Here is a 9,131-nt window from a genome sequence, read left to right as displayed (position 1 = left end):
CTCGATCTTTTGGGTGCCATTGCAAGAGTAATATAGATTTTGTGTGTATGTAGTGTATAGGAGAAGCTAGGGTTTTAAAGGTAAAAGAATTATGAGAGATTGGTATGTAGGATGTATATATATATAGGATAGATATGGGTTTGGGTTAGGAGTGTTTAGGAATAAGAATTAGGGTAGGAATAGGGTAAAATTTGGATAGGTAGTGTTTTTGTTTTGAATTTCCAGTTTTTTCCTCTCTTTTTTCTCCAACTGTGTTGCGCGGCCGCTCCACTCCACCGCGCGGGCATGCCATGATTATGTAAAACCTGCGCAGCTGCCCCGCTTCCTGCACGGGCACACCGTGCTCCTGGAATTTTTTTTCTGCTTTCTTTTTTTTCATACTAAAATACAACAAGTCATGGGTTGCCTCCCACGAAGCGCTTGGTTTACGTCGCTAGTTTGACGTGAAATCTCGAACTCAAGTTGTCAATACAACGGCACTCACCACCTCGCGGTTCGCCGTATCTCCATAGTAATGCTTCAATCTCCGCCCATTCACCTTGAACGCTTGATCTGGATGCATATCAAAAATCTCCACAGCTCCATGTGGAAACACAGTTTTGACCGTGAATGGCCCTGACCACCTCGACTTAAGTTTTCCCGGAAAAAAGTCAGAGACGAGAGTTGTACAATAGAACCTTCTGACCAGGCACAAAAGACTTGCGCACTAGTCTCCTATCATGCCATCTCTTGACTTTCTCCTTTTATACTTTGTTATTCTCATAAGCTTGTAGTCGAAACTCCTCGAGTTCATTTAGTTGAAGCATTCTTTTCTCTCCAATATCTTACATGCTAAGATTTAGCTTCTTTAAAGCCCAATATGCTTTATACTCTAACTCCACAGGTAAATGACATGCCTTTCCATACACCAACTGGAAATGAGACATACCAAGAGGAGTCTTGAATGCTATTTTATATGCCCAAACAGCTTCATTTAGCTTCAAAGACCAATCTTTTCTTGATGGACTCACCACCTTCTCCAAGATACGTTTAATCTCTCAATTAGACACTTCAGCTTGCCCATTAGTTTGAGGATCATAAGTTGTGGCAATACGATGATTCACGTGATACTTTTCCATCAATACAGTGAACTTGCGATTGCAAAAATGCGATCCCTCATAACTGATTATAACTCTGGGAGTGCCGAAACGCGTGATTATCTGCTTATGAAGGAAGTTAATAACCACCTTAGCATCATTGGTTGGTAACGCTTTAACCTCGACCCTATTTGGACACATAATTAACCTGCTAACAGAATATACTTATTATTGCAGGATGAGAAAAATGGCCCCATGAAGTCGATTCCCCAAACATCGAAAATCTCAACTTCGAGCATCACATTAAGAGGCATCTCATCTCTCTTGGATATATTACCAACTCGTTGACAGCGATCACATCTCGAAACCAACTGATGAGCATCCTTAAACAAAGTAGGCCAGAAGAATCATGCTTGAAGGATACGAGCATCTATCTTCTCTCCACCATAATATCCATCATACACAGTAGAATGACAGTCTCGTAATATTCCCTCAGTCTCACTATACAAAATGCATCTCCGAATAATCTGGTTAGCTCCCTGTCTAAACAAGAATGGCTCATCCCATCGATACCACTTCACCTCATGTAGAAACTTCTTCCTTTGAGCATAAGAGAGTTTTTGGGGAATAGCATTACTCACCAGATAGTTCACAATATCTACAAACCACAGTTCTTTTTCTTACACCCCAAAAATTTGCTCATCCGGAAAAGATTCATTGATCAACGTCTTATCCTCCGAAGTTCTACCTTGATCTTCCAAGCGTGATAGATAATCTACTACTTGATTTTCTATACCTTTTATATCCTTGATTTCCAGCTCGAATTCCTGAAGTAAGAGAATCCATCAACCGAGGTTTTGAATCTTTCTTCGAGACCAGATATCGAATAGCAGCATGATCAGTGTAAACTGTCACCTTTGTCTCAAGCAAATAAGATCAAATTTTCTCAAAACCATAGACAATTGCCAGCAACTCCTTCTATGTAGTAGTGTAATTCAGCTGAGCACCATTAAGGGTCTTACTAGTGTTACACCCGACATTTCTGTGTAATATTAATTGTAAATTTGGTGTAATTATAAAGTCGAATGCCAATATATTCAACTATTGTATGCTTGTGTGAATGAGAATTTCTGCGTCTTAAGTTTTCGATATGTGGTATATGATTTTTCAAATCAAAAGTTTATTTATTTCTTTCATTTTTTGATTTATAAGGAATATTTTAAACCTTGAATAAATTTCTTTTTAAAAGTTATTTTGCTCACAAATTTCAAAAGTAGTTTTATAAAATTTCCAAAAATCCAAGCTATTTTATGGTATAAATTTTATAATTTTTGAACTTGTGTTTTATTTTATAAAATTAAATCTTTATAAGTATTAATTGTCATAATTAGCAAATTACATAGTTATCCTTGCATGCAAATCCTTTCTATTCAATCCAAAAGCGCTAAAGAGTCAATAACCACCCCACTAACTCTTATTTTCTAGCCAAATACCTTCTTTACCCTTGCATGCAAATTGAACCAAGTACAAGTGGAACGGTAATCATGTCAATTCCTATTTCCACTCACATTTGTCAACATAAAAACCATAAAACAAGTAAATACATGATCATTTCACACATCACTCACCACCACACTCATTCTTCTCTCCCTCCTCTCTCTCACTCTCGGCTACTCCCTCATTCACTCTCGGCTTTTAGCCGAAACCACCCCCTCCCCATTTTTCTTCATTCCTCAACCAAGCTTCCATCCTCCATACAAGTAAATGTTACTTCCCATACCATGATCACTCATATTTCAAAGAGTTTTGAGTAGAAAGTTTAAGTTTTAAGGTTGTATGTAAAGGTTTTAGTTGAAACTCAAAGTACAACCTTGATTCTTGTGAGTTTAAGGTTGTTTTTGAGAGGACTACAAGGAATGGAGAAGTGCCAAGTCTTGAGAAGGAAACTCTTGATGATTAAATCGCCATTCCCTTCCATTTCATTCGGCCATGACCATAGGGGAGCCGAATGAATGGTCCTTAAGACTATTCTTGTTGCTTTGTTCAATTTTTGCATGTTTATGTGATAATGGCTTGAATTTTGTGGTGAAAATTTGATGAAACTCCTTGCATGCTAAGTGATCATCTAGGTATAGCTCATGCTAGGCTTGCATGTAAATTTCTTGGTAAAACATATTTAGAAAACATGTTGTTTGGCTTGCAAAACTCGAGGACATGCACGCATGTGAATTTCTCTTAGAATGTTATAAGATTTTGATCATTTGGAAAGATTTTGTTAGTAAGCTTTAATTTCAGTAGGATTAAGGTGTTAATATTGATTAATGCTCCTTGATGCATGGTAATAATTCGTGGTTATCTTTTATAAAAATGCATATCTTGTTGTTTCAAAAACTTGATGATTTGTGAGTTGGGAAGTGTAGTTTCTTTTGTTTTGCCATAATTGTACCATAGGTAAAGGATGATCTCCACCAAAGTTATTTTGAGAATAAGGGAGTTAGTTCAGTAGATCACCATGTTTAAGTCTTGGTTTGGGTATTGGGTTGTTGGTAGTTGAGTTTGTCAAGTCAAAACCTTGGAGAAAGGAGAGTTATAGTTTCTGCAGAAAATCAGTTTAGTACCCTGAGGTTTAGAGTGAGTTTGACCATGTCATTGATGTGCACTTTGAGGCCCAAGCCACAAGAAGTTAGTATTGGGAGTATATAAAAGGTTTTAGGTGTTGGTTGGAGGTTTGCATGTCATTTGGTTAGGTGCACAAGCAGAATAACAAAATCTGTCCAGCAGGGGACAGTTTTGTTGCAACTTAGAAATAGGGAGATTTGACCATGTCATGGGTAAGGCCCTCATTAGGCCCTGTTGGGCCTTAGTTAGAGGGAGTGTCAGAGAAATTTTTCCAACCATAGTTCATAGGATATGAGTTAGAACCATGTGTCACAAGTTAATTCAAGTCAGGGCGTTTTCTGCCCAGAAAAACAGGGGAACCTTGGACTTTTAGCTTAGGCCCAAGAAGGCCCAAGCCAGGCCCTTGAGCCACATCAAGTTTGTGAGATTCCCTTAGGTCAGGAGAGTCTTGTGTAAAAGTTTTGAAGGAAAACTTGTAGTTTAAGAGTGTCTAATGCACTCAAGAAACCATAGTTGTCATTCTGAAATTTGCACCAGTGAGTACTTTCACTTATCACATAGTTTTAGAACACTTAGGAGTGAGATTTAGGTTGACCACCATAGTTGTAAGATAGTATAAGGTCAGTAGAGCAAAAGGCACAAGTGAGGGTCAATAGGTTTTGGATAGTTTAGTAAAGGCACATCGAGTTAGGAAGCCAAAATTTGAAGACTTTGTCTAGTTTAGCGACCAAGTGACTTAAGTTGTGAGTCGAGATCATCCAAGCCTAGTGTTGCATTATGGTGTATATGGTGTTGTTTGGTATTAATATATGATATGTGATTATGTGGCTATGTGTGTATAATTGTAATTTAAAGGTGAATATAAAAAAAATTGAATATAGGCCTAAGTGTCATCCGTGTTTAATTTCGGGTTGTAAATAGGTTTAGTTGGTGAGAGTATATTATAATGAAGATTATTATTATTTATGTAGGATCTCGAGACGAGGGAAAACTTGCCATAAAGGTCGAGTGAAGCTCCAGTTGCTTCTACCAGTCAGACCAGACCAGCCTTTCTCAAGGCAAGTGATTCAACTTGTCCTTCGTATTTGCTGCTAATAGTTCATACATTGCTGCAACTATCCTGTGTCATTTGATATATTAAATCAAGCGTATCTTATGTTTATCTTTGAATTATATAGAGATGCCCTGAACCCTCGAGTACGTATTGCAAAGTTGTCTTACCATGATAGTATATTAAAGTAATTCGAATGCCATGATAAAAGAAAAGGGCAGTTATAACTCTTGGTTGATTCTCTTGATTAACATGCTGATGATTCCTAAGTATTGATATCTCATCCTGATACTTGAACCCCTATAGAACTTTACCTTGAACCCTGAAAGTCAGATACTTATCAAAGTGATTCCTCATTGATTGATACCCCTCTTTCTTATCCTAAAGCTTGACAATTCTGATATATCCTGAGCTAAAAATCATTTCTTCATACCTTCACACCCTTAGTATTCATAAAGCTTGCCTCCTTGATGATCCAACACTTGAACCTTGATGAGAAACCATTGCTTTAAGCCCAATTTGGCATTTCCCTTCATGATATCCAATAGCCTCACTAAATTCCCTTGTCCAAACTTTGAAATATGAAAACCATTCAGTTACCCCAATAGAGTATAGTTTTGTGATTCATGGCTCTGAGAGTTAGTACCATTTCCCCGTGTTTCGAGTTGATCTATAATCCCTTGATAAAGATGTTTACTGTAAAAAGAGATTTTGTTATAATTCGGCATCAATTTTTGAAATAAATAAAATGTGGGTTTTCAGTCCCAAAGGGGGATAAATGTTTTCTTTGAATAGTGGATCTGGACTGAGACGCGAGTCCTTTCCACACTTATATTAGGCTTAAAAGTTGCCTAGGGATTCCCATTAATGTTTTAGAACCCAGCGAGGTTCGGGATTACTTCACGGCTGATCACCGGCTGTAATCCATAGCGTCATAAAATGATTTTGATTAAATGGTATGATTTTGAAATTGTTTTGATATAAACAAAATGATGCCATCACCCAAAGTTTTATCCCTCATTATCAGTGGTTATGTCTTTCCATTGTTATTCTTTAATGTATATCTCAATTTATATTTTGTATCATATTGTTTAGCACTTGTTGAGCATTTGGCTCACTCCTTGCTTTACCCTGATATTACAGCTAGCAGCTATGGTTAGATTCAAGCAGACTGCCCATAAGACCTGTGATGCTGATGCTTATTTTCGAGCTCAGGTAGAATAAGTGATAGTAGTTTGTGTGAGGACTCGGTATTTAAAATCAGATGTAATAGTTGGTAGTGTTGGGCTGTTCCAAACCCTAAACTGTAAGATCTTGGATTTGGTTAGGTTATTTCTTTTAAAATATTGTAATAGCTATATTTAATCTGCTGTTTAAGTTGGGGTGTGACAGGTTTTGGTATCAGAGCCTACGGTTTAGAGTCCCTGGACAGCCCAAATAGGTTCTAGGATATGTGTGTAGGTTATAGATATTATGCGAGAGAGTAGGTTAAGTAAATTTATTATTAATACTCCTCTTATTGGTTGTCAGCAAAGGGCGCATTCCTCGTCATCCTCTGGGTTGGACGACACTATTGCTTTCACTGTGTATGCTGAGTTGAGGCGCGAGTTCGACATGCTTCAGGGCAAGTACGACCGACTGATAGACCGACTGAAGAACGTGTATCCGGACAGCCAAAACTACGAAAGGAAGCCCAAGGAGCAGATGACTACGAGACTTGAGACCTTGGTTCCGTACGTCAACACTAAGCTTGAGGAGATGCCAGCGCACCGGGACCGTACCAGCCAGTATGTCATTCAGATGGTGGCGGATGAGCTCCAGAGCATTGTGAAGACGCTTTGAGAGGAAAAAACTACCAAGCCCCGTTCAGATGGAGTGGAGCCTTAGTTCTTTCCATTTACCTTTCATGTTGTTGTACTATCAGACTCTGTGGAATCCCCAATTATTTCCGTTATTTCCTATAAATAAGCCTGTTATTCCTAGAATCAGACTTTGTCCTAATCCTATGTATTGTGACCTTTAAAATTTCAATAATTATGTTCTATTGTTCCATTTGCTCTCAACTGTTATTTTATATGCATCATCATATCTGCTTAATTTGAAACTTGACCTCATATGTAGATAAGAATGCCCTGCGATACCCTCGAATTGTTCATATTTGTTTTAATATAACTCTTATTTCAGGATCATGCCTCCCAAAAAGAAGAACCAAACAACCACATCCACCACAGACCCAAATATTCTTCGACTACTGGAAACTTTGCAACAATAAACCAATGCTATAGCTCAACAACAACTAACTCTTCAACAACGAATTGAAAACCCAGATAACCATGAACCACACCAACCACCTGAACCACCAGTACCACCTAGACAAATTATCACTTTCAAGGCTTTTCAGAATGTGAAACCACCTGCATTTCATGATACCACTGATCCAGTAATAGCTAACACATGGATCAAGGAGATGGAAAGGGCTTTTGAGTTGGTACAGTTAGGAGACGATCAGAAGACGCCGTATGCTACTTACTTCTTGAAGGGTGAAGTCATCTATTGGTGGGAATCAGTAAAAGCTATGGAAGTCACTCATCAGGTTTCTTGGGAGAGATTTAAGAAGTTATTTATGGACAAGTATTACCCTAAGTACATGCAGAATCAGATAGGAGCTCAAATTTTTAGAGCTGAAGCAAGGGAACATGACAGTATTGGAGTATGAGAAGAAGTTCACAGAGTTGTCAAGGTTTGTGACAAAGTATACCAGTACTGAGGAGGAAAAAGCGAAGAGATTTCAACAAGGATTGGAGCCTTGGATCAGAGATAGAGTGGCTATGTTTGAGCTTGATACTTATGCGGGAGTAGTACAGAAAGCTGCTCTGATTGAGAATAATGAGATGTTGTCAAGGAAGGAAAGGGATAACAAGAAGAGGAAGGTTCCATTTTATGGAGAAAAGTCTGAAGCGGGAAGTTCACAAGATCGGAATGTAAAGAGGATCGGATTCCAGAAGGGTGGAAATTTTCAAAAGAAGGGAAATTTGGGTAAAAGGCAAGAATCAAAGGGGAGCAGTCAGGCAAGCCAAGGGCAAGTTGGAGAAAATAAGTTCCCGAGACCGGAATGCAAGCACTGTGGAAGAAGGCACCCTGAATTATGTAATAAGCTGAGCTTGACATGCTATAGGTGCAATCAGAAGGGACATTTGGCGAATGAGTGCAAGATGCCGAAGCCAGGAGTTACGTGTTACAAGTGTGGGAAGACTGGACACATAGCTAGGGAGTGCAAGGCAACCGGACCAGTCAAAGCTTTAATGAACGTGGCAAGTACCAGTGCGAGCGTGCCAGCCGAGGTATTGGCATTACCTCCACCACCTACACCAACCCCGCAAGTAATAGCAAGGACATTTGATTTGAAGATGAAGGATGCTGTTCAGAATTCTGAGGTGATAGCAGGTACACTTTTACTCAATAATGTCAAAGCTAAAGTATTGATTGATTCAGGGAGCAACAAGATCTTTCATATCAGAATTTTTTGTTGATAAGCTTCAATGTGATAAAATGATTATGAGTGAGGTAGTAAATATGGTAATTGTGAACCAAGAGAAGATTCATGTGAATCAATTTTGTCCAAAGTGTGAGATTGATATTTCGGGGTATAAGTTTTCAGCCAACTTGATACTCTTCAAGTTGGGAGAGTTTGACATAATTTTAGGCATAGATTGGTTAGGAGAAAATAACGCTCAGATTAATTGTAAGACCAAGAAAGTGTATTTAAAGACGAAGAGTGGAGAGAAGGTAGTATTCAAGGGGCAGAGGCAAGATCAACTATTTCTTACAATCATTCAGGCTAAGAAGCTACTTAGAAAAGGTTGTGAGTCGTTCCTAGCTTATGTAGTGGATTCAGAAAAAGGCAGCCCTAACATAGAAGATATTCCTGTAGTTAATGAGTTTCCCGACTAACTACCAGGCTTACCACCAGATTGACAAATCGAGTTCGAGATCAACCTTGCTCCAGGCACGGAACCAGTTTCAAAGGCCCCATATAGGATGGCACCAGCAGAAATGAAAGAGTTGGCGAGCCAGCTACAAGAATTGTTGGATAAGGGAGTGATACGGCCAAGTACGTGGGGAGCACCTGTTCTGTTTGTCAAGAAGAAAGATGGGAACATGCGATTATGCATAGATTATCGAGAGTTGAATAAGGTAACTGACCAAGAACCGCTACCCGCTACCAAGAATAGATGACCTTTTTGACCAGCTGAAGGGAGCAAAATGCTTTTTCAAAGATCGATTTGAGATCGGGATACCATCAATTAAAGATCAAAGAAGAAGATATTCCCAAGACCGCATTCAGGACCAGATATGGGCATTATGATTTCTTAGTAATACCGTTT

The sequence above is a fragment of the Apium graveolens genome, chromosome 3 (genome assembly GCF_009905375.1).
Source record: "Apium graveolens cultivar Ventura chromosome 3, ASM990537v1, whole genome shotgun sequence".
Taxonomy (NCBI): Eukaryota; Viridiplantae; Streptophyta; class Magnoliopsida; order Apiales; family Apiaceae; genus Apium; species Apium graveolens.
Note: the sequence above shows the minus strand (reverse complement) of the source record.